Here is a 25956-nt window from a genome sequence, read left to right as displayed (position 1 = left end):
TCCTTGATAGCTTTACAGCCTTAACATCTCTGACTCTGTTTCTTTATTAAATGTGTGTTACTTAACTTGTGTATTTAAAGGACGAGAGATGTTGAAGGTAGCAAGGGGCACATCTGTGTGCACCATGAATAATGACTGTTGTTCATCATTGTCATCATCAAGGTTCTCGTTCCTATGACTCTCCCACTCAAATCTTGTTGCTAATGCTAGAGGAACTGAAATCATTTCATTTTTCTGCAAAACAGTACAAGAGCAGTGGCAAAGCTCTTACTTAAGAGTAGAGCAGCTCTACTTAAAATCTGATCTACCCACTGCCAGCAGGGTGAAAAGGCTACCATTCATTCACGAAGATCAAAAAATTGGCTATTACCAATTGACATAAAATTAACAGCTTGAACTTCAACCTCTTGCTGTAAAATTCTACCCTTCTTCAGATTTCTAAAAGTTAAAATAGAGATAAATGGTAATACTATGACTGATTCATGGTAGATAAGCAATTTGTATTCATTTTTTAAAATTTTTATTTGTGAGGCACAGACAGGTAGACAAAGAGAGTTCCATTTGCTAATGCCTGTAATGAGCAGGGCTGGCCTGGGCTGGGCCCAAGTCAGGATAGGAATTCAATGCAGCTCTCCCACGTGGGTGTCAGGGACCCAAGTACTTGGGCCACCCCCTCTGCCCCCCTGCCCAGGGTCTGCATTAGCGGGAACCTGGAGTCAGAGCTAGAGCTGGGTATTTAACAGAGTTACTCTGATATGGGACACGGGCCTCTTTTTTTTTTTTTTTTTTTTTTTTTTTTTTGACAGGCAGAGTGGATAGTGAGAGAGAGAGACAGAGAGAAAGATCTTCCTTTTTGCCGTTGGTTCACCCTCCAATGGCCGCTGCGGCCGGCTCATCGCGCTGATCCGAAGCCAGGAGCCAGGTGCTTTTCCTGGTCTCCCATGTGGGTGCAGGGCCCAAGCACTTGGGCCATCCTCCACTGCCTTCCTGGGCCATAGCAGAGAGCTGGCCTGGAAGAGGGGCAACCGGGATAGAATCCGGCGCCCCAACCGGGACTAGAACCCTCTTAATCAGCATCAGCTGCTAGGCCAAATGCCCACTCCTCTCTTCTCATCTCATCCTGTTCTTTCTTTCTCCCCTCAACTCTTCATCCACTCAGCGCTCAACTTCCTGTCCGAGTGGTGTCCTTGTTGGCTCAGGCTGCTGTAAGAAAGGCAGACTGTGCGGCACCATCAACAGCAGACACAGATTCCTCACAGATGTGGAGGCTGGGAATCAGCGCAGGATGGCCGGGTTCTGGCGCAAAGGCAGGGAGCCAGCTTGGGAGCTCGCCGTTTCAAGAGCACTGCTCTCCTTCTTGAGGGCGCCACTCTTGTGACCTAATCATTTCCCAAAGGCCCGGCCTCCCAATGCCCTCACTGTGGGAGCTATTCAACGTGTGAATCTAGGGGGGACACGAACATGCCAACCCCGACAAACTGGCTTCATTGTGGCCTCGTCTTCAGTTTTTCCTCCTCTCTCTCTGGAACCCTCCGTTCTGCATCATCCAGTCACAGTGCATCACTGCCCCATCTGGGCCATCTACTCCACACCCTCCCTGCCAAGCAGCTTCCTCTCCTCCAGGCCTCCCCAGGTCCTGGCTTCTCAGAGAAACTGGGCGTGGGGCCTGTTCTGGCATTTGTATGGACTACTTATCACTTCGCATTGTCTTCAGTGGCTGTTAGCATCATGACCAGCCCATGACAAAGCCTAGTTCTGCTGCTTGCTAATCATGGGACCCTAGCAAAACCTACCTGTTTGGGGATCAGTATTCTGGTACAGCGGGTTAAGCCCCTCCTTGTGTTGCCAGCAGTCACTAGTTTGAATTCTGGTTGCTCCACTTCCTATCCAACTCCCTGTTAATGTACCTGGGAAGGCAGCAGAAGATGACACAAGTACTTGGGCCCCTGCCAACCATGTGGGAGATTCAGATGGGGTTTTAGGATTCTGGCTTTGCTCTGGCCCAGACCCAGCCACTGTAGCCATTCAGGCAGTGAACCAGCAGATGGAAGATCTCTGTATCTCTGTATCTCCTCTCCCCACTCTGCCTTTCAAATAAATAAATCAACCTAAAAAAATCAAACAAAAAAAGCCTGTGCTGTCTACAGCTGCTCAATCTAAGATGCAAGATGCAAGTGGCTGCGGGAGCACATCCGCTTCCAGCTACAAAGCCCACACTTAAGGCCAGGACCCTCCTTTCCTTTTTAGGTGGGAGGGACCAGGTAAGGGGGCTGCTCTTGAAACCCATTAAGACTTTCCTAGTTATTATCTCTTCTATTCTTTTTTGCAGATTTATTTAATTATTTGAAAGAGTTACAGAAAAGGAGAGGGGTGGGGGGAAGATATTCCATCCATTGTTTCACTCCCCAGATGGCTACAACAGCCAGAGCTGGGCTGATGCAAAGTCATGAGCCAGGAGTTTCTTTTCCCACATAGGTGCAGGGACCCAAGGACTTGAGCCACCTTCCAAACTGCTTTTCCAGGCACATTATCAGGGAGCTGGATTGGAAGTGGAGCAGCCGGGTCTCAAACCAGCACCCATATGGGATGCCAGCATTGCAAGTGGCAGCTTTACCCACTGCACCTCGGCACTAGCCCCTCTTATATTTTATTTAATTAATTTATTTATTTAAAACACAGTTACAGAAAAGGTGGGGGGAGGGAGAGAGAGAGAGCTATCTTCCATCCACTGGTTCACTCCCCACATGGCTGCAGTGGCCAGAACTGGGTCGATCTGAAGCCAAGAGCCAGGAGCTAGGAGTTTCTTCAAGATCTCCCATGTGGGTTCAGGGGCCCAAGAACTTGAGTCATCTTCCACTGCTCTCCCAGGAGCATCAGCAGGGAGCTAGATCAGAAGTGGAGCAGCCAGGACTCAAACTGGAGCCCAAATGGGATGCTGGTACCTGCTACTCCACAGCACCGGTCCCGCTTCTATTTTATTTATTTATTTGAAAGACAGACTTACAGAGAAAGAAATCTTCCATCCATTGGTTTACTCTCCAAATGGCTTCAGTGGCTGGGACTGGGCCAGGCTGAATCCAGGAGCCTGGAACTCCATCCAGATTTCCCATGTCGGTGGCAGAGGACCAAGCCCTTGGGCCATCTTTCACTGCTTTCCTGCACGCATTAGCAGAGAACCGGGGGGGAAGTGAAGCAGCTAGGATCCAACAGGGGCACATACGGCACGTCAGCCTCACAGGTGGCAGCGAGGTCCACTGTGCCACAGCAAGGATCCCCTTAATTCTTTTCTTAAGCCACTTCCAACCACTGGAGGAATCCGAACACGGTGGGCTGACCTGCAGTTCAGGCCAACTTGACAGGTAGTTCATTAGAGAAGAAAGATTTAAGGAAATGGTCTCAGGAAAAATCTGTGGTAAGGGCGTGACCTCACCTAGACAGCCTAAAAGCCTGCAGGTAACTTCTCCCAACAGCAAAATAACAAGCTCACCTGCTACATTCTGACAAAAGACAAAGGACTCCTAGGTCAGAGACAAAGAACTGTATTACAGTAAAAGCAACAGTAGGATTATCACCATAGCACCATTGGTTCCTAGAATCCCGCTGGGTAAAGCGGAAGTCCAGGTGGCGGCCGCATGCACACTGGGGGCCACACAAGAGGAAAGCCTTGAGCACAGGGGACCTACTCCTTCTGCAGCAAACAGTAAGCTTGCCTGTCCAAATGGAAATCAGCTTCAGCAACAGTCACCCGGCAAGGTCTTTACTGCATATCCTCACTTGTAGAACTGCGAGCTGCATCAGCCATCAGGAGGAGTGCCCCAAATGAAACAAGAGACAAATCCTCACAATGTTGATGCACCCAGCAAGACGTGCGAGGGGCAAACGGGCCCATAGTAGCAACTGCCCAGCACTGCTCACATGGCAAAGCGTCCACACCACACACCACACCTCATCCTGGCCAAAACATGCACTGACAAATACAACTGTGAGTGTTTACTACATAGAGGTTTTTTTATTATTGTAAAGGAGCAAAAGAAATGATCATTCAATAAATTTAAAATTATAGGAAACAGGAAGCAAAATGGTTCAGTCTGAAGATAGTTGGTTTAACATTTATCACAGAACGACTAAATGCAAGGGAATATAATTATGAGGAAATGTACTAGTTAGGGGCCTGTGTTTTGGTACAGCAGATTAAGATACCACCTTCATCACTGGCATCCCATATGAGTGCTGGTTGCAGTCCTGCCTGTCCCATTTTCAATTAAGCTCCCTGATAATGCACCTGGGAAAGCAGCAGAAGATGGCCCAAGTACTGGACTCTTGTCATCCACCAGGAGACCTGGATAGAGTTCCAGGCTCCTGGCTTCTACCTGGCCCAGCTCTGGCCTTTGCAGCCAGCAGGTTCACCCTCTCCCTTTCACTCCCCCCTCCCCTTCCCCGTCCCCCCTCCTTCTTCCTCTCCTTTTCCCTCTCTCTCAACTTTGCCTTTCAAATAAATAAATAAATATTTTTAAACATGTACTGTTTAGTTACAATTATAACTCATACAGAATGAATTTATTGGTCAAAAGAGTGAAAAGGCAAAAATACGACGATCTTCAAGAAACAAACTGTGCAACTCTGGGTTACCAAAATGCAATCAGAGTTTGCATTGCTGCTAGAAACTCTGCTTGAAAATGGTTTCCAAATCAAAACTGATAAGTGCTTGTCTAATCCATATATTGTTATTAGTAAGTATTTATAATTAAGTTCTAGATTTGCATGCATTTCAGTGTGAATACTGAGGGACCGCCTCACAACCAGACAAAACAAACATGAAACAACTGGATGTGGTGGCATAAATGCTTTAATGGATTTTTTAATAGTGTGGTTTCATAAAGGTGACATTTGCACCATAAAATACATTCTGAATGCAATATTATCAAATGCATGACGTTGACTTCATACACATGACTATTGCTATAGGGGGGTGTGACACTGGTTACACACAGGAAGAGCTGATAAAGCTAGGTCTGCGGCTACCCGGCCAAGAGAGAGCAAGTGTGAAATCCCATCCCTAGAGCCCCTGCAGAAATCTGTAGGAATGAAGAGAATAGCAGCCTTTGTATTTTGATAAAAAGGAGGCAGTAATGCCATGTGATAAGCAATGCTCAGGGCATGTTCTAAGGCTTTTCTAGGCAGCATGAGCAGAAAGCGGTTCCCCAAAGGCTCTGTATCTCCTCCTTAACACCTGTTGACATACAAACTCCCCTGGCAAAAGGGACTTTGCAGATGTGATTAAGACAGGATGCTGACATGAGATTATCTTGAGTTATCCGTGTGGGTACAGTGTGATCACAGGCACCCTTATAAGAGGAAGGTATGGATGCAGGTCGGCAAAAGGCAGATTAGGACTTCCCAGAGCTTTTCCCCCAATAAGAGCATCGATTGGAGCAACTATGCATGAAACAAAGTACCTTCACCAGAACTCGGAGGTACAACACCTGGGTGCAGCACAGATGCCAGGGCAGACACATCGGAGAACGTAGGAAGGACAGTGTCCCACTGGTGCACCACACTCCCCCTGCCCCCAGTCCCGGGCAGCACAGTAGAACCCAGCACCTGGTAAGTCCTCACAGCCCAGACTCTAGATCAGTACCCTTGGACTATGTTTCCAGGCCTGCCCCAGCAACAGGCTGGATTCTCGGTCTCTGTACCAGTCCTAGGGCCAGTTTAAGCCTGACTCCAAGACTCTGGACCAGCACAGGGGGTCTATGGGCAGGGCACAAGCCTAGTTCAGATTCCAGAGCAGTATACACAGCCTCAGCCTCCAGGTCTGTCCCAGTGCTCTGGAGTGTGTCAGCAACATTCAAATAAAACTAGAAACGAACTGGAGCCATTACAACTGATACCACAACATACATACACAAAGGAACATCAGGGAATATTCTAGCCAATTTTATGCCAACAAATTGGATAACCTGGAAAAAGTGGTTAATTCCTAGGTACAATACCATATCACTTCTTGGCCTTTTGGCTAAGATCAAGTGTAGGTATAATACCTACAACCTACCAAAGCTGACACATGAGGAAATGCAAAATTTGAAGAGACTTATATATAAAGAGGTTAAATCAATAATGAAGTCTGCCATCAAAGAAAATACCAGGACCCAATAGCTTTACTGTTGAATTCTACCAAACATTTTAAAAGGAACTAGTATCCATCCTTCTCAAACTCTTCCAAAAACTGAATAAGAGAGATTATTTCCAAACTTTGTATGAGACCAGAGGTGTTCCTTGTCACGGTGAGAGGCAATTGCATACCAGTCCACAGAAATGTTTATGCTAGAGAAAAATGATAATGTAGAGCAATTCAAGCATTGTTCAGGTGGTAGAAATTACCTAATTGCTGCATTTGTGTCATTACTTTAATCAGTAAAACAGTTCAATGAGGGACTTCGCATGGAACCAGGTAGTGCTCTTTGTGCTGTTTAATGTGCCCACTATGAAATCAACAGGACGGAAAACATCTGCAAACACAGGACTGAATTACGATGGAATCAGAGATGCCTCTGACCCTCTATAATTAATTATGGTGTAGACATTAAAAATTACAGAGTAGTTAATGTAAATTGCAGCATTGGACATGCAATTTTACTGAGGGCACCGTCCTCCTCTCCACAGCCATACCAGTCCCAGAATCCTTCCAGCTCGTGTCACACCACTCAAGTGCTGCATCTGCTCCACCAGCTACGGGGAGGGGAAGCCCATGCAACTCTCCAGAGCCTTGGAGAACCTCACCGTCTTACAGCCCAGCAGACAGCACACTGCTAACAGCAAAGGAGGCTGGGAGATAGAGCTTAGCCTGGCTTGGCTACGGTACCATTTCCATGACAGAAGAGAACAAGTTTTAGTGGCGCCCCAACCAGTTCCGACACAGACTGAAGTGGAAAAAGAAGATCATAAAGTTTGGGTGGGGTGGCAAATTAATCCCAGGGTTTCACAGAACTCTCCACCCAACCGTGGATGTCTGAGTGCGTTTTCTGCTGCTCTGACAGAATATCTGAGGCTGGGTAACTTACGAAGGAAAGAAGTTCCTTGGACTCAGAATTCTGGAGGCTGGGAAGCCCAGGGCATGGCACCAGCATCTGTTTGGCTTCAGCGAGGTCCTTGTGCTGCTTTCATATGTGGCAGAAAAGCAAAGGGGTGAGTGTGCAAGTGCCAAAGAGACGCGCAAGAGGGGTAGCCTTTCCTCGTGGGATCTGCCCTCCGAGAACAAGCCCAGGCCTAGGAGAAAGCCATCCGCTTCCCCCAAAGACCGAATCACGTCTCAAAGGGCCCCACCTTCCATACTGCCATAATGACAATACAGTTTCAATATGCGTTTCAAGTGCGTAAACCACATTCCGAACACAGGGCAGGGGTAATACAGAGTGAGGCAGGATGCTGGCCACTGAGCACCTGCCCAGGTAAGACAGAGTGAACTGCACTCCCTGGAGGCAAACTCACACCCCCGAGAGGAAAGGGAGGAGCTTAGTCAAGAAGGACATCCTTCCTTGATTATCCTTAGTGATCTGAAAAACACTAGGGCAGAGAGAGGGCAGAGGAACAAAGGCCATGGTGTTACATTAATTGGGTGCTTTCCACATGGATGGAAACATCGAGAGTAGAAAAAAACAGTTCCACCCTAACATCATCATTCAAGGACAACCCCAGCTGCTCTTTGCTCCAAAAAAAATTATAGGCCCTCCAGGCAGACAGCTTCTCTCCTTTCTCTGACTTCATTATAGCTGCAGGCTGCCTGACAGCACTTGTCCTTTTTGGCTTATATCACAGTGAACAGACCAAGAGCCTGTGATAAAAAGGGGTCTTTATCTCTTAGCATTCTGTGTTACTTTAAAGAGATAACATTTTGCCCTCATGTGCACTGAAATTTTAATGAAGAATAAATAATTAAAATACGTAATCATATTAAGTAAAACAGGTTGCTTTGTATTTATGACAAAAGTGAGGGTTTCTTTCTCCTTGAAGCTCCGTGAACTTTATACTCAGTACATTGAGAGCTACTAAAGAGAAAGTCCTGGTTTAAATTCTACTCATGAATGATATGAAACCTGTTTGGACTCTAACAAGGCATGCTGACTGCAAAGACCAATACACAGGCTCAGCACTTCATTTCAGCTTCTGAATTTTTAAAATAATAAACTAATTACTCAACAGTTAGAAAAGCAAATAGCATGAAGTGTTCATAATTTTTAAAGCAAATCTGAATATTTTTCTGTTCTTGAATATCTCATTGTATCCAATGTTTAAAACAATGAATTATTAACAGAACTAACATGTTTCCATTAAAAGACAAAGCATACTAAGGGCTCTTAATCAAAGAAGAAATAAACTGTAGATTTAGCATTTATAAATTCTAACTTGTTGAGAGATGTCATTCATTTTGTTGAGATGAAAAACTTTTGGGTTATAGAATTAAAAGTATTCTTTCTTCCAGTTAGAGAAGTCAGTTCTGAGAATCATGAATTACCATACATGAATTCAGAACAAAATGATGGAAGAATGGAAACTAAATGGAAGCCATGACTTTGTTATTACCCTTAGTACCAGAATTCTACAAGAAAATGCATGCCCTACTATTGATAGTACTCTCCTGTCACTCTGTATATGCAAATGCATATGTATACCAGGAAAGACTTTTCTCATCTTCCTTGGGCAGCCACCTTCACCCTCCAAACAGCTCTCTCAGCACCTCATGCACATCACTGGACTTGCACACTTTACTGCCATCATCTTATGTATGTATCTACACATTAGACAGTGTGGACCATCCATTCAGCCAAGGTGGTCCCTGGGTGATGATGTTTCATGACTGACAGTCCCAGAAATGGGTCATGGTTCCCTTTCTCTTCATGATTCTTTGCAGTCTTCTCACTGGTTTCTCTTCCAGACTTAGCTCCCATCACAGCTTGGACATCCTAGTTTTGTAGAAAGTACCCCTGCCTGGCCATTCCCATTCATGTCCCCCAAACTCCAGCTTCCCCCTCCCAGCCAGAATCACACTCATATCTGCCGGTACACCATCGCCCTCTGTGGCTGCACTGTTACATCAACATCAGGAAAGGCTTCATAGCTGATATACGACCATGCCTTTTATTTACAGATGGAGTTATACCTCTCTGGCAGTGCCACGCAGTGCTTGAAACATCAACTGATATTGTAAAGCCACTTCTCAATTCAAGACAATGAAGTGGAAGACTTCTGATAACGCAGATAACAATAATCTACCTAACACTGGGGTTTGCCATGATAGTATACCATGCCCAATAACAATTTAGCCATCAACTCAAGTCATGTGACTTTAAATCAGTTTAAAGGAAAACATTTGACTATTAATCTCATTCTTGGTTTGCAAATCCAAAAATGTCACAGAGGGGTGGCATTGTGGCACAGCGAGTTAAGCTGTTGCCTGCCAACACTGTCATGCTATATGGATGGCAGTTCATCCCCAGCTGGTCCACTTCTGATCCAGCTGCCTGTTAATGCGCCTGGGGAAATACTGGAAGATGGTCCAAGTACTTGGGTCCCTGCCACCCATGTGAAAGACTTGGATGGAGTTCCAGTTTCTTGGCTTCAGCCTGGCCCAGCTTGGGCCATTGTAGCCATTTGGGTAGTACACAAGTAGTCGGAAGATTCTCTCTGTCTCCGTCTCTACCTCTCTCTCTGTAGCTGTGCCTTTCAAATAAATAAATGAATGTTAAAAAAAAGTCACAGGACATCAATAATATTTAAAATCAGTTTGAAATATTAAATTACTGTTTAAAAGACAATGGTGCAATTAAAAAAGTAGTTGAAATATTTTGAATAAATTTACTTTTAGGTATTGATTATTACACTTGAAGATAAAGAAAAGTCTTGAAATCCTATAATGTATCAAAAATGAAATCAACCCTTGAAGACATAATTTTATCAAACTCACAAAATATGATAAAGCAGATATTGAGTAGCCTCAATGATGAAGAAAATATAATACCAACCTCCCTAAAATAGTGGAATATAAACAATTGCCAGGGTTCAAAAAAAAAGTGACATATGCATGGTTCATGTTAAATGTCCCAAAGATCAGTTATGTTTACAAAAACTTTCCAAAATCACTCATTTAGCTTATGTTACCTTAAAAACGGGTAAGTTAAAAAAAAAAAAAAAAAAGGTAAGCTCCAGTGATAAGGGCCATCCTTCAAAAAGCTACTCTTGTATCTATCGAAAATCAAAACAAGAAATGATAGATAAGCAGAAGAGCCTGTGTTGCATACTGAACAGGGCCCCCCCAAATCATACATAGTTCTAACCCCTAGTGTGCCTGTATTTGGAGACAGTTGTATTAAGGAGATAGTTTAGGTTAAATGAAGTTATGTGAATGGGACCCTAATCCAATAGGACTGAATGCCCTTTTAAGAATAGAAAGAAACACAAGATACCTGGAAACCCCCCCATCCTCTCTCCTTCTCCTCTCTCTCTCTCTCCCCCCCATCCTCTCTCCTTCTCCCCTCTCTCTCCCCCCATCCTCTCTCCTCTTCTCTCTCTCCCCCATCCTCTCTCCTTCTCCTCTCTCCTCTTCTCTCTCTCCCCCATCCTCTCTCCTTCTCTTCTTCCTCTCTCTCCCTCCCTCCCTGCCATCTCTCCTCTTCTCCACCCCTCTTTCTCATCCTCTCCCTCCCTTTCTTTCTCACCTCTGTCTTCCTCTCCTTCTTTGTCTTTCTCTTCCTCTATCTCAGTCTCCATCCCCCACCACAGAGTAAAAGCTGGGTGAGGATGCAGCAGGAAGGTGCCATCTGCAGACCCAGAGAGTCCTCAGCAGAGACCAGCCCTGCTGGTGCCCTGATCTTGGACTTCCAGCCTACTGAGCCATGAGAAAATGAGTTCTCCATGGTGCTTGGTTATGGCATCCAAAGCAGGCTATTATAGCCTGTTTGGCTGCCTTAATCCAAGTTTGTTCATATCTCATTAGAACAGATTACTGTCCTTCAGGCGAAAGATCACAATCATCAGTACTTGGTATGCAAAATAATTCGTAAGTAATAAGACATCTGAAGATATTGTACACTATGGGTAGTTACATCATGTGAAAATTTCTTCTTGGGATGTCAACGAATTTTCTTTTATTAGAGAAATTGACCTGAGGGAAGCTAAGATTACTCTCTGGGATCTAATATTATTTTGTTCAAGAGAACAGTGTAGCTTTGGAACAGGTCATAGATAACCGACTTCAGATCCCAACTTTCACATTTTATTATTTGCGTGACCAAAGATAATTTCTATAATTTCTCTGAGTCTGTCTTTCTCAAAGTACTGGGCACAAGCGTCACTGCTTGTTTGCTATCTTCAGCTTCATAAGGTTCCAGGATACCAGAACATATGGAAGCTCACTGGGAAGTACGTGGCACTATGGGAATTCTTATTTCTCTATTTAGTGAGATGGTCAAATATTGTTTTGGTATACCGTCAAATGATGATTAAAGTTTGATCAACACGAACTCAGTAACAGGTCCTTGCTGTGAGAATACAACTAGACTCACTTATGAAAAAACATGGGTTATGACGACTTATCTCTGACTTTACCTGTCTCCTCTGTAAAGTGGGGCTGACCACCCTACAGCTGTGTGTGGGACCCGGAGGCAGTCAGTAGAAGCCTTTTGCCATTCTCTAAAGAGAAGCTAAGGGTCTAACGTAAAGGTATCATTGGAATCTTCTTAACAAAACTTAATAAAAATTTTCGCTAGGCTAATGGCTTTTGGACATTACTGCCAAATCTGATTGGAAAGGTTTCTATATTTCTTTTCATAGGAGCAGGATAGTATAAATTTGTTAATTTCACAAGAAGTGAAGGCAAGGCCTTGCTTGGGACCAACAGAAAAAAACTGATTACTATTTTACTCAATGCTGATCAGTTAATTTACTGATTAAATTTCTCTTGTGTTAATCGAGTCTGATAAGATTAAGTGCATCAGTATCGTAAGTTGCTATTTGCCTTGGATACTTTTTAAGTTTCCCCATGTGCCTTTCCTGAAAGGATTTGTATTTTATTCCTTTGATTGAACTTATTATAATTATTTTAATTGTAACTCTATTTTGTATCTTAATTTCTGTTTCCTTTATCTTTCAGTTGTCTTTACAGGAAGTACATTATTTATTTACAAGAAATGGCTGGTTCCCATAGCCTCAACAAAATGAAAATAGCATTTTGATCATTTTTCCAAGGACAGCAGTTATGAAAGGAAACTTTACACTGCAGATACATCAATAAAACCAGATAGAGTTTTCCAATAAAATGCCAGACATCAGAATTTTGAGTTACAATGCTTTCAGGTTTTGATCATCACCACATTTCAACTTGTCATCTCCTCTTCATTATTAATATCCCCTAAATTATTTCTACTTCAGTTTTATCTGCTCTTGTAATGCTCCATTCTCCAGAGCTGGCAGGGAGGGAGGATGCCTGCTCTCACAAGGAGCCCATCAGCCTCCCGCAATTCCTCATCCTATAAGTAATTTTTCTCACAGCAAATGCTCCTGTAAATTTCTCTCTTTTCAACTTATGAAGTGATTGATTCATGTTATGATACATCTTTCATTCACCCACATGCATATAAAAATAAATTAGAGTTTATGCCATTCCATCAATGTAGTAGTGCTACAATTTCTGCTAGTATTAAAGATGCTCTCTCTACAAGATCCACATGACACACACTGATAGTGACAACACCAATAAAATTATGTTTCTGTGCTAATTCTCCTCTCTAGAGTTTGAAATGTGGTTACAGCAATAAGCAAGTAGGAATCTACTTGCTCCAGGAAGGTGAGTGCTGTACCAGTACCCTCACGAATCTCCCAAAGATCAGAAAGGAAGCGCTTTCAATTTCTCCAAAGCTTTGGCAATGACTGTTGAGTTTTCTATCTGGGAAGAGAGGTCTGGGTTACAGAGAGGCGTAGCTTGTCCCACATGTTTTCAGACTGGTCACAGCCAACAGTATCTTAATGTATTTCCTTGGAGTCCATAGTATCAAAATAGTTCATCTCCTTTCTGATGCCCTAAAATTCATGTAACTTTGAGGACAGAAATATAAAATACGGGCACTGTAGCCTTGGTTTAATACAAATAAATGCAGTAGCCTTCGTTCTAGAGCTAATACAACATTAGCAAAGTAATACATTTGATTTTGTTTTCTCTCCTGGACATCTCTTTCCTCTATACTGAATAATAAGGGTAGAGAGAACACAGTTAGAAATCCCCTTCTATAATTCTGCAAAGTGTATTTAAGCTCATTCTGATTTTTATTCTACAAGTCAATACCACAGGGAAGGAAGAGTAGTTATTGGCTCTACATGCTAATGTGTCTGGGAGGCCCAAGAGCTTAGGCCCCTGCACCCATGTGGGAGGCAAGGAAGAAGTTCCTGGCTTCTGGCTTCAGCTTGGTCTAGCCCTGGCCATGGCAGTCATTTGGGGAGTGAACCAGTGGATGGAAGATCTCTCTCTCTCTCTCTCTCTCTCTCTCTCTGTCTCTCCTTCTATCTCTGTAATTTTGACTTTCAAATAAACAAACAAGTCTTAAAAAAAAAAAAACAGGCAGAGTGACTGAGAGATAAGCAAAGACACAGACAGACAGAGATCATCCATCTGCTGGTTCACTCTCCAGATGGCTGCAATGGCCAAAGTTGGGCCATGGCAAATCCAGGAAACTGGAACTCTATCTGGATCTCCCATGTGGGTGGCAGGGGCCCAAGGACTCAAGAACTCGGGCCATCTTCTGCTAGTTTCCCAGGTAGGTGCATTAGCAGGGCTGGGAATCGAATGTGGAACAGCCAGGACTGGACCAGGTGCCCTGATATGAAATGCCAGCATTGTAGATGGCTATTTAACCCTCTGTGCCACAACTCAGCTCCTAGGGGGGCTGAAATAAAAAAGAAAAACTCCTTTAGTGAGCCCTAAAGGTCACACTGAGCAGAGTCAAGTTAGAGACAGACCATCTGAGCCCCAACCATGGTCTATTTCTGCTTGAATGTGAGCCTGGAGAGCCTGCAGGCTAGCCCCCAATGGTCACAACTCACTGTCCTTCCACACAGAAAACCACTGTAGGTTCTATGGGTAAGAGATACAGACTACATGAAAATGATGTGTGTATTACATGGTCTTGGCATTGCTCCCTTTATTTTACTTCCTATTGGCCTGGCTGCATTTTTTCAATACCATCTATATAGTTTCTTATTTGGGGTAACTGTGCACTCATTTGTTGCATAGCAATTTGCCCACCAAAAATGACTAGAGGGAATGTGAAGAATAAAAAGTATCTCTTTTGATACGTTGAAAACAAAGCTTGGCCAGCGCCGCGGCTCACTAGGCTAATCCTCCACCTGCAGCGCCGGCACTGGTTCTGTCCTGGTCACTCCTCTTCCAGTCCAGCTCTCTGCTGTGGCCCGGGAAGGCAATGGAGGATGGCCCAAGTGCTTGGGCCCTGTACCCGCATGTGAGGCCAGGGGGAGGCACCTGGCTCCTGGCTTCGGATTGGCCATTACCGCAGAGTGCCAGTGGTAGTGGTCATTTGGGGGGTGAACCAACGGAAGGAAGACCTTTCTCTCTGTCTCTCTTTCTCACTGTCTAACCTGTCACACACACACACACACACACAAAAAAAAAAACTAAGCTGCTTTCCTCGTTTTCTCATTTTGTTTCCCTCTCGTCAGTTCTTACTGTGCTGACTTCTGTGCCTGTTCATACACAGTTTATTCAGGTCTTGTGTATTTTCATTTGTGGTTTGATATCTTGCATCAGTTTATTAAAGTTTTAGGCCTTAGTTCTGTAAATATTGCTTTTACAATTTTTCTTCTCATATCAAGAGCTCCAACTGAACATACAATAGTTCCCCCCTTATCCATAAGATATCCAGTGGATGCCTGAAACTGTAATAGTATATTTACCTATACATACACAACAATGATTAAGTTTAATTTCTAAGTTAGGTATGGTAAGAGATTTAAACAACTGAAATTAAAACATTTTAAGAATATTGCTTATAAAATAGTATAAAAAAACAAATTTCTAGGAAAACTATAGAGTTTTGCAAGACCTCTGTTTAGAAAACTGTATAATGTTACCAAGAGAACACAAATAAATGTAAAATAGGTCATGTGAATGAATTAAAACACTCAATACCTTAAAGATACCCATTTACCATAATTGATACATGTAATCTCAATTCAAATTCTAGTAGATCTCAAGTAGAAATTTAAATGATGAAACTAAAAACCATGTCGCAATTCAGGTGACCAGAATTAACCATGGTAAGCTTGAAAAAGAATAACCAATGTGGAAGAATTTTTATAAAGCTGGCAACTGGCAAAGCTAAATAGAGCAGGGAGCAGAGTAGGATTCAGAAGACCTGCCCACTAATGCACAAGGATTTATTCTGAACCTAGAGCTGGATCAGTGACCACTGTAGCTATTTAGAGACTGAACCAGCAGATGGAAGATCTCCCTCTCTCTCTGTAACTCTATCTCTCAAATAAATAATTTTTTTTAAAAGAATTCCAATTACATTTGAGATCCAAGTGGATTTTAAGTAAAAGAACAACAAAGTTTCTAGAGGGGAATATCCAAGAGGCAGGAATTTGGTCCAGTGCCTGGGTTCAATTCCTATTCCTGACTCCAGCTCCCTGCTGAGCAGTCCCTAGGACGCAGCAGGTAATGGCTCAAGTGGTTAGGTTGCTGCTACTAGTGGGGGAGACTTGAACTGTTTTCCTAGCTCCAAGTTCCTGCCACATTTGGGGAGTGAACCAACAGACGGTCTTGCGCTCTCCCCCGCTCCCCTTCTCCCTTTCCAATTCCCTCCCTTCTGAATAAATAAAGTTTTAAAACACATAGCTTGGGGCCGGCGCTGTGGCACACCGGATTAACGCCCTGGCCTGAAGTGCCAGCATCCCATATTGTCGTCGGTTCAAGACCCGGCTGCTCCACTTCCCATCCAGCTCTTTGCTAAGGCCTGGGAAAGCAGTAGAGGATGGTCCAAGTCCTTGGGCCCCTGCACCCATGTGGGAGACCCGGAAGAAGCCCCTGGCTCCTGGCTTCGGATTGGCAGAGCTCTGGCTGTTGTGGCCAATTGGGGAGGGAACCATCAGATGCAAGACCTCTCTCTCTCTCTCTCTCTCTCTCTCTCTCTCTTTATGCCTTTCCTCTCCCTGTGTAACTCTGACTTTCAAATAAATAAATCTTAAAAAAAAACATATAGCTAAAGTGTTATACATGAGACTACCTTTTAACCTTTTAACTTGGGGAGTAGGTAAGTTTTTCCTAAACAGAACACAATGAACATGAATTGTAAAGAAAATAATGATATTTATATTTATATTATGGGTTTCTGTTGAGCATTAGAAAGTTAAGTTTTCGGCCAGCGCTGCAGCTCAACAGGCTAATCCTCCACCTTGTGGCACTGGCACACCGGGTTCTAGTCTCGGTTGGAGCGCCGGATTCTGTCCCGGTTGCCCCTCTTCCAGGCCAGCTCTCTGCTGTGGCCAGGGAGTGCAGTGGAGGATGGCCCAAGTGCTTGGGCCCTGCACCCCACGGGAGACCAGGAGAAGCACCTGGCTCCTGCCATCGGATCAGCGCGGTGTGCCGGCTGCAGCGCGCCAGCCGCGGCGGCCATTGGAGGGTGAACCAACGGCAAAGGAAGACCTTTCTCTCTGTCTCTCTCTCTCACTGTCCACTCTGCCTGTCAAAAAAAAAAAAGTTAAGTTTTCAATCCATTTACCCATCAACCCTTGTAAAGTCTTATAAATTAATGAGTGAAAGACGCATGCCCCACAATGGAGGAATGGATTAACATGGGTTTAGTTTTCCTTGGTATTTTACCCAAATAATCAGAAATCAGGAACTGTGACTACTTCTAGTAAAATAAAAAGTAAAAAAATACAGTGAAGTCATAATATCCTGACTAAAATCCAAGCAGTCGTGATTCTATGAAGTTGTTTAGAAATGTAGCTTGATTTGTATTTAGTCTGAACTGTCTTCCCATCTCTATTTTTTACCTTGAATTTTGTGGATCAAAAAATGACTTTTTCAAGCATTTTTATTACAAGGCAAAAGTAAGGGGCTTGAGTTGCATTATTACGAGTTGGCCTTTTTGTTCGACATGTTCATCTATTACTTGTTTATGACATTGCTAAGCTTTCTGTCAATGTCCACCACTTCCTTTTAGAAATAGTAAATGGGCCCTAGGAGCCAGTAGACAGAGAAGTGACATCAGACTCCAAGAGGAGGGTCTGTATGTTCATTCACAGTCATTACCAAAATTCTGTGAGTACAAAATGGCATTTTTACAGTAAATGTTGAAAAGTTCTGGTGAAAAATCTCTTTGGATTAAAACAAACCAGGAAGGAAGGAGGCACCATTCCCTCCCAGTCCATGTAAGTCTCTAAGCTATTATCAACTCATTTTCCTATTCCCTGTGATGATTCTTTCAAATATTTTCATGTCTCCTTAAAGCTCCATGTATTTTTCAACAGAAGCCCCTGTTTCTAGAATCTCTGGGAGATTAGCCATTGATCCATCTCAGATCTATAGCACCACTTCAAATGCCCCTGCATTTTCATCCATCATTTTGCCTTCCCTGCTGGAAGCCAGGAACAGGTGGTCCTACCTTGTTTTAGCCCAGCTTCTCCTCGGCTTCCCTGAGACTCACCCACAATACCTTCCAATTCTCAGGCACCCTGGTCGGTCAGTTCTGTCCTTCCTACTGTATTTTTAACCTGACATTGTCTACTCACCAGCGTTAAAAACTGCTTAGGAATCATTTACCTTTATAAAAAGCCCTCTTGTTATCCATGGGGCTCTTTCCTCCCCATAAATTTCCTGAAAACTCTTCTACTTCTGCTCTCCCCACTCCCTCACCTCCACCCCAAACTCTGTCCTCACCTCACTCTCTTTTCCCAAGAAAGTTGATCTCTGTGGCTATAGCCGATAAATGCTCCAGTATCTTCTCCCCAAAAGCAGATGCTGCCCCATCATTTCACAGTGTCAGTAAATACACAACACCAGATTCCCCACAGCTGCTCACGCTGGAAACCCAGCAAGGGACCGCATTTGGCCGGATATCCCACAGGAAAGTAAGGCTTATCACCCACTCCTGATGGAAGTGAGTATCTTGGGGTCTTGGCTGCTCAGGGTCCTAGTTCCTCAGGAATCCTACCCAAACTCAGGCTGGAAAATCCTCTCTGTACCTCATCCCCTAGCTTACACACTCCAATGTCCCCCAGGATTCACCTTGTGCCGTGGAAATGCCAGAGGACCTGGTCAGAATATCATGTTGTCCTAAGGCACACACCTTCTCTGTGTCCCTGGGCCATCCTGTCCCAGTGTCCCTCACCCTCACAGCTAACCTGAGGGCAACCTTCCTGTCTCAGGAGGAGCTCCTCTTCCCTGGGTCCCTGAGACTCCTTGGGGCCAGCAGTCTGTGCATAGTCCCCGTTCCAGTCTCCACTGCCCTGAACCGACTGCCTGGGCTCGCTGGATGATAAGCAAATGCAAACTTTGTCTAAGGTTCCCCTGAGGCAGTGGCCCCACTAGTGCTGATTAGGGCTTCACACAGGGTCACCTGCCTCCTGGTCCTTTCATGGGCTAGGTGGAAGGCAGCAAGACCAGGAAGTGGAAATCATATACATAATTCCCAGAGAGTTCAGTTCCCCTACCAGGAGATAGAAAGACAAACACAGCTTGAGCAACCAAGAACACTGTCCACAAATGATGACTTTTCTGGTGATACAAACTATCCTGTCCAATTCCTGGTACAGGCAGATAAAAACAGACATGTCACTGGTACTCACTCCCAATCCCCCTAACACTGAAGGGGTGAACACATGGGGGGCTTTTTTTCCCACGTAAGAAGGTCAGGGGCACAGTCCAATGCTCAGAGACCTGAGCTCCTCTGACTTTCCATTCATGAGCCCAGCTTTCTGCTTGAGCTCCCAGGACTTGCCACGCCCACCCCAGGCCAGAAAAGGGCAAGGACTTCTGGTGACGGTGGTGCCTTCCCCAGGGACTTCCCCCCACCTCCCACAGACCAGAAGTACGTGGATCCATCCCTGCTCACAACTGGGGAAGCTGAGCATCCTTCATTGTGCACCCCTCCATCCACACCACAAACACACACACACAGGCCGGCAGGTTAACAATAAGAAGGGGGGAAACTGGGGATTAGATGAGCAGTAGTGGTTTTCACAATGGATTTTTGAGTTGCTTCTAACCCACTGGCACATATTATTACCTCCTTGATTAACTTAGTACCTTCTTATACCATCAACGAAAGTCATTGATCCTAATCAAGAACGTTTAAGTGTGCTTACTTTTAAGCTGTTGCCTAACATAGGCGTGAGGAACTCACACTGTTGACAGTTTCAATATTCAAGCTTCACTTCAGTAGATAACAAGAGATGTTCCCAGGTCCCCCTTCAGGAAGGATCTGCTGCCCCGGCATGGGGAGTTGGGGGCAACAGGTGCTGGCTCCAGCTCTCAGCCCCTTCAGGGTCTGCCTTACCTATAGGGAGCCACCTTCCCCATGAGTATCTCTTTCCCTGGACTCCTGGATCCAGAGACACAGCAGAAGGGGAAGTGAAGGACTGTCTAGCTCAGCCCAACACAGGATGACTCTGCCAGCAGTTCCACTCCTGAGCTGCCCACCATGGTGGCAAGTTGTGGTGACAGGCATGGCTTCCCCCGGGCCCTGCCCTCCCTCCACTCCTTCCTTTCAAAGGTAGTAATGCAAATGGACATCTTCTCCCCAAACAGAGTCTCAGCCTCTGTTTTCAGGAAACCCCATTATGATTGTGTATGGTTTGTGATTTTCAGGTCTCAGTTTGGTCAAAGTCCAGCCGGGCAATAGCAACTATTTAGAAAATGATAAACCATCTTTGAGAAGCCGTGCACATAAAAGCACTTCAACATAATGGCTGCACCTCTGTTTCTTTCATATTTGCTTTCAGAGGAGTGCAGACGGCCTCAGGGTTCCTCTCACCTTTCCTTCTGACTTCCCTTCATCCAGATGCAGTTGTTCAAATACCAGCTCCTTCTAGCTGTGCCAAAAGGCTTGAACTCCTATAGGTCTGTTTCGTGGCTTGAACTACTATTTTAAATAAATCTAGCATTAAATGTCAAATCAAAAGCCATTACTAGTTAAACAGCTTCCTTTTGGGGTTTTGGTGCCTTTTTTCTTTTATAACAAGTTCCATGGCTTCAAACCTATAGCTTTTTTATTTTACATCTTTCTTGCCCATGAACAGTCATTGGGCCTACCATAGCAAGAAACAGGAAGAGACCTTAAATTCCTCAAGTAGATGCTGTATATTCCATGTCCATAACTCGCACACCCCACTTTGGAGAAAAAGAGAGGGTATGAAGAAAGATAAAACGCAGACAGGCACTTGAACTAGGCTAAGACTCCTGCATCCCACATTAGAATGCCTGCGTTGGATTCCCACCCCCACCCAGGACTCCAGCATGCTATTAATATAGACCTGGGACGCAGCCATACTGGCCTGAGTAATTGTGCTCCTGCCCACATAGGAGAGACCTGGATTGAGTTCCCTCCTCCTGGTGTCAGCCCCCAGCCTAGCCCAGTGCCACTGTGGAGGGAATTGGCTGAGGAAATTCTCTTTCCCTCTCTCCCCGTCTTTCCCCTCTCAAATGAATAAATTTTAAAAAGCATGTCTGGGGCCGGCACTGTACTGCAGCGGATTAATGCCCTGGCCTGAAGAGCCAGTATCCCATATGAGTGCCAGTTCTAGTCCCGGCTGCACCACTTCCCATCCAGCTCTCTGCTATGTCCTGGGAAAGCAGTAGAAGATGGCCCAAATCCTTGGGCCCCTGCACCTGCGTGGGAGACTCAGAAGAAGCTCCTGGCTCCTGGCTTTGGATCGGCGCAGCTCCAGCCGTTGCGGCCAACTGGGGAGTGAACCAGCGGATGGAAGATCTCTCTCTCTCTCTCTGCCTCTTCTCTCTCTGTGTAACTCTGACTTTCAAATAAATAAACAAATAAATCTTTAAAAAAAAAAAAAGCATGTCTGACCTACAGTATCTCCAATATGATAAAAATTAGTCCAAACTGATAATGAACTTCTTGCATGATCCTTGTGCAATTTTAGCAAAGTCAATCCTTAGAAATATTCCACTGGTGATCTAAAATAACATGTACACAGAGTAGGGTGTTGGTGTAGCCCAACTCACTTATTCCTTAGGACACCTGACATCCTGGCTGAGACCGCAGTGGAAGGCTGGCAGGTATGCAGTTATTGTCTCCAATGCAATCGCCTAGATTTATAATACAGGTAAAATTGTCCTTCATTCCACGCTTCAATTATCAATGTTCTCTGATCCTTGCAATTTTACAATAACAGGGCAAAGCGGAAAGTCATTTTGTCCAGCCACAGGATAATAAAGAAAGCCACAATGGTGCCAGTTCTTGCTCATTAGGTAGCTTATACAAAATTTCTGGAAAAACTTTAATAATGTTATATCCACCTTTCTTTACTAAAAAAAAAAAAAAAAGGTAGAAAGGTTGTATCATTTTATTTGCACTTTTTTACACATGCACCCCTAATGTTCAATGATAAAATATCAATGGGAAACAAGAAAAACGCGTGTATGTTTGTGCATGTGTGTGAGTGTGTGTTAATGTGTGTATGCATGTGAGTGTGCATGTGTGTGTGCACGTTTGTGTATGCACGGGTCATTTTTTTCCGATGTGTCTTTCTAAAGCACCTCGATCCTGATTTTTGTTGTGTCTTTCAGGACGATTGCTAAGAATCCTAGCACTTCACTTCCTCTTGGCATATTTCAGATTTAGTATCCATTATGATTTTCTTCAGCTGCAAGATACATAATCTTGAGAAAGTGAATTATCCAAATCTCTTCTCTCAGATAACTGAACAGTACAGGCATGCAGTTCTGGGTGAGCAATTCCAAACTCTCTCAGGGGCACCACGCTCCTAGTTCCTTCCTGCTCTGCTGACCTTCATCCTCATGCCCAAGGATGGCTGCTTTATCTCTAGGTATCACATCTGTATTCCAGGCAGCAAAGCTAATAAGGAGAAAGGGTCAAAAAGTGTTGCTGGCTCAGTTCATCTTTTTTTTTTTACCACCACCACACCCCAAAATGGTGGTTTTCTCAGCAGTCTCATCCAACAGCAATCTGATTATATCTCACCAGCTAGAACCACGTCACACCGCCACCTAGCAGAGAGGAAGCCTAAAATGGAGATTTTTAGCTGGCCAAACACAAGGGTTTCCACAGAAAGGAGAGAGGAGGAGGAGTAAATATTGGGTAGACTAATCACAGTGAGTTCTGGAGTTTCTTTTGCATTAGGATACAGTTATGAGTTCCTTTTTGACTTCATAATTTAAATTGGACGTGGTCTAAAGACATGCACGGTTCATAATTTTTATGGTGCCAAGCTCCGATCCTTTGAGGGTCCTCAAACACCGGCTGGCAAATGTGTGGAGGAGACACAAGCTGAGCCCCAATGAGGAAGGGCTCTTGCTCACCACTGGGCACCTCCCACTGTGTCTACTGGGCATTGTGATGTGAGGGTGGAGAGGAGGGGGACAGGAGATGCTGGGAGGCCAGATGGGACTGATGGTCATGCAGGGGAAGTGAAGTGCAGAGTCCTCCCTTCACACTGAGCTGGAGATGCTGCATCACTGTTTCCATGTTGTGTTCATCGCAAGGAAGTACATTTTCCTGAAGGCCTGCAATCAGAACAGTGTCTGATTTCCCTACAGGGCATCAGTGACCTCCTAGAGATCATGAAATTATCATAAAGCTCAGAACACCTCTACCACGTGTTGGGCACCAAGGTAGGGTCTATATCCTGCAGGAGCCGCCATGTTGAGATCGTCATCCATGCTCTCTCCTTTAACCTCTAAACAGCACTGAGGGGCAGGGATGACAACCACAATTAGCACACATGTGTTATTGCCCAATCCAGTTGACTAAGGGACGCTGGGATGCAGCGTGGAGAGAGTGCTCTTGAGAATAATGCCTACCCAGGAGACGGGGCAGGTGAGAAACGGGGAGACAGAAGGACTGACGGTGTTTGGTTCCTGGACCTGGCCACGTCTGAAGCTAGGCTCTTCTGTGCTGTGAGCTGGTGCATTCTCCTCCACCTTTGGCTGGGTCGTGTTGGGTTTCTGTGCAGCGTGCCTCCAACTGCATCCAATGTGCATCTCCTTCTCTGTGACTGCCAGATGGACAACCAGCGGTTCTGGTTCAGAAAGTGCCTTCCAGATCCTCCTGAGACCCATGGATCCCACCAACAGGTCAAGAGAAGCTATTCTAAAAAGCAAAACATGCAAAAATGCACCAGCACACAGCTTTCAGGCCTCCGAGCCATCTCCCCACGCGTGCTGAGGTCATGACGTCAAACGTGGATGACCACTCCTTGGAGATGTGGAATAAATCTGCTCGCCTTCTCTCTGCGGGACTCCATCAGCTTTGTGTCCCTACCTGTGCCAAGCAAGGCTCGGATTTCTCGAGGGGCGCTCTCAGCCATGCCACCTTGTTCCGAGGCAGGAAAGCAAGCACTGTCGGCCTCCAGTGGCGCACATCTTTCCTATCATGTGGTTTTCCTGACAGCATCAGGTGAGCCCCTGCCTCGGCTCTGTCCTGCACGCTGCCGTAGAGATGAAGTCCAGGAAGAGCACTTGACCTCTGTGGGACTGAGACCCCCACCTGCCTTACCCTCCTGGGGAGCCCTCTCCTTTCCCCACCCCTCCACAAGCACGAACCACAGTGTCCTTTCATGCTGTCACTTGACACTGCCAATTTATCCTCTCTTGAAAATGTCCATTTAACAACACTAATGACTTCTGGACCTCTCGGACCCGACAGGTTTTCACGTTGACACGGAGTTCGCCTGCTTTATAGGTGCAGCCTGCATTCCAGACACGAACGACAGCAAGCCTTAGGTCCTGGGAAAGTAATTTACCAGCATAACTTGGGGCTAAGTGGATTACACATACAGAAATTGATGGTGAGTTCTTTTATCCCTTAACAGCTTTTCTGGTATTATTTTCCTCGTGTTGCAGAATCTTAAATCTAATGAAATGGCCTGCCTCCCCTCTCCTCCTCCCCATGCCTGGATTCATGATCCTATGAAAAGAAGCACAGAGCCTCAGTTCTCATTAAGCATCTACAGTGCATCACTGCTCTCGTGGTGATGGAAATATGTCACGTCCTCCTGACCAGGACTCCTTCTGTCAGGCCTCAGCACATCAAGGTTGAAATTCATGGCAGGTTTACAGGCTACATTATCCTCACTTGTAAGTAGCTCCATGCCAGACCACCCAATTTAAGAGCAACCATTTAATTAAATTGCTGTTATAAATTACCATCCTTGAATCGGAGCCGCTGGAGCCACCTCTGATGATGTGTTTTGTTTTCTCTTGTTTTCCTCTGGGCTGGGGTAGAAGTTTATGCTGCAAGTTACATGAGATCCACACTGGTCTTTGCTTCTGTCTCACACAACAGAGTGAGGGTGCGTGTACTGCTGCTGTAACAGAATGCTCCAGACTACAGAAACTTCCTTGGCTCACGGTTCTGGGGGCTGGAAAGTCCAAGATCAAGGCTGTGGCACCCAGTGCCTCGTGAGGGCCTCTCTGCTGTGTCCTCATACGGCGGGAGGGAGGAGGGCAAGCAGGGGAGAATGCCCTCTGTCACGTTCTTTATGATCCTATGGATCTGGGACAAGCTCTCCTGATTCAGCGGCTTCCCAAGGACCCATTGTCTAACACCGCTGCACTGAGAAGTGAGTGTATTTCATTATGAGCTTTGGAGGGCAGAAAAACATTCAGGAGTTGTGCAGGGTGGCTGGTCCCAGAAACCAGAGGCGTGGTGGTATAGATCCAGGTTGTTTCTGAACTGGAGGAATGGGGTAGGGAAGGGGACACACATCTTCAGAATGAAAATTGTCAGATGTGGGGCATCCTCTGGAGCTTGTGCCCCAAGGCCACCTGAATGAGGTCATCGACAAGTCTAGGTGACCCTTGGGTAGAGGGAGCCACAGAGTCATCTAAGAATTGCAAATATGCAGTTGTAATGACTGGGGTTCTCAGGCGAAGCAGGAAGGGCCAAGCAATTGAAAAACCCATAGAAAAATCATGTATTTTCTTTCCATAAAGGGAGAATAAACTAAAAATCAAACCTTTGGAAATCTAAATGTAAATAACTCAAATTCAACACCCCTTAAAAATACTGGAATGAGTTGCTAAGGAAGCCAATTATGCATATTTCCAGAACCACAGGGGACTAAGCAGTAAAATCCGCAGGGCGTTGAGAAGAATCCATTCAAAATCCCAAACCGATTTCCTCCAGCACGTGTGACAAGCTTAAAAGACCAAGGGGAGCAACAGATGGGAGCTGGTCTGTCCGGAAAGCTACCAGCCCCCCCTGAGGCTCTCCCGAATGCCAGGTTGGAAACTTGGACCCTTGGGATTCATTTTAATGTTTAGGTACTTATTTTTATTTATTTGAAAGAGAAATCCACCAGCCTCTGGTTCACTTCCAAAATGCCCACAACAGCCAGAACTGGGGCCAAACCCAGAAACTCAAAACTCCATCTGTGTCTCCCACATGAATGCAGGGACCCAAGCACCCGAGTCACTCTACCGCCTCCCAGGATGCTGGGTAGGAACTCAACCCTTGGCATCCCAGTGGTGGATCAACCCACTGAGCCATAACACCTGCCCCTGGGATCCCAGAAATAAATGAAGATTTACTAATAAGGCTGCTTACGGGTAAGGCTAATCAGCATCATGAATCAATAAACTGGGAATGTGACCCAGATAAAATCCACATCAATGTTTTACTATGAAAATCAATGTCAAGCAAAATAAAAACAAATTTAAGAGGCTTTCTGTAATGATATGAAAATCAAGAA

Source organism: Lepus europaeus, chromosome 15 (assembly GCF_033115175.1).
Source record: "Lepus europaeus isolate LE1 chromosome 15, mLepTim1.pri, whole genome shotgun sequence".
NCBI lineage: Eukaryota > Metazoa > Chordata > Mammalia > Lagomorpha > Leporidae > Lepus > Lepus europaeus.
This window is presented reverse-complemented; position numbering follows the sequence as displayed.